Here is a 1156-nt window from a genome sequence, read left to right as displayed (position 1 = left end):
GTTAATACCTAAGTACATGTGCATTTGCGAACACCACCAACTTTCACGCGAAACATATAAGAATTTTGACATCAACATCCCAGCCTTCTTTCACGACACATTTTCCAGATTCCCACTTTTAGTACTTCCTGCCAGAGCTTAGTCTAATTCCCCTTGACTATTACACTAATAGGGATTAAGTGTCGCTTGTTGATAAAGGACTTCGCCTGCGGAAAAAAAAAGATGGTTTGGTTGTAAGCCTTGGGAAAGTGTTGAATTTATCATTTAAAGTTAATGCTGGATTAAGCTCCGTAACTTACACATGTTTGATGTTTCGAAGCTTCTGCGCTAGATAATATAGCATGAGCCTCTCCATATATTACGTGTTTCCCAGTAATATTAAAATAGGACTAGAAAGTAAGGGTTAGTCTTTTGAAACAGTTCGCTCTGTAATAAAAAAAAACAAGGATTTCTTTTTACATAGTTGACCTGAACTGAACATTATCACTGAAATCAAAAGCACCTGTATGGAAAGGAAACGAGATTAGCAAAGTGTGAAAAAAGACGGAAATTCGACGAAATATTCTGTAACATTTCGAGTAAGGATGAAGAGTTAATAAGGGTAGATAAATGAGAATATAAAATATGAATAAAAGATAGGTAAAAGATAAGAAAATAGGTTATTGTATAAGTACATATAAAATGCAATAAGGGTAGATAAATGAGTATATAAATTATTAAAAAGATAGGTAAAAGATAAGAAAATAAGTTATTGCATAAGTACATATAAAAGTTTGAATAGCGTGATAAGTGTTCACAGAAAGTAAATGTTTAAACAACAACTAAATAATTTACATTGGTAAGTAAATGAACATAAATAGTAAGTAAATAGATACAAATAATCTACAAGTACATCTATAAGTAAGAAGTGTAAATAGTAGTAAATTAGTAGGAATAGTAAGTATGTTAGTGCGAATCGTATGAAGATGAATTTTAATACATAAGGGATAGATAAATTTTAAGATATATATAATGTAATAAATAAGAATAAATAGATGAGTAAAGAATAAGTGATAGATAGATTTTGTGTGAGTGTGTGTTTCTACATTTTAAAGAGCTTTCTAGAAAGTAGAGTTTTAAGTAAATTTTCGTCGCCCGTATCTTCACTAATGATATC

The sequence above is a fragment of the Penaeus monodon genome, chromosome 20 (genome assembly GCF_015228065.2).
Source record: "Penaeus monodon isolate SGIC_2016 chromosome 20, NSTDA_Pmon_1, whole genome shotgun sequence".
NCBI lineage: Eukaryota > Metazoa > Arthropoda > Malacostraca > Decapoda > Penaeidae > Penaeus > Penaeus monodon.
The sequence above is the reverse complement of the archived record's forward strand: the minus strand, read 5'-3'. Positions refer to the sequence as shown.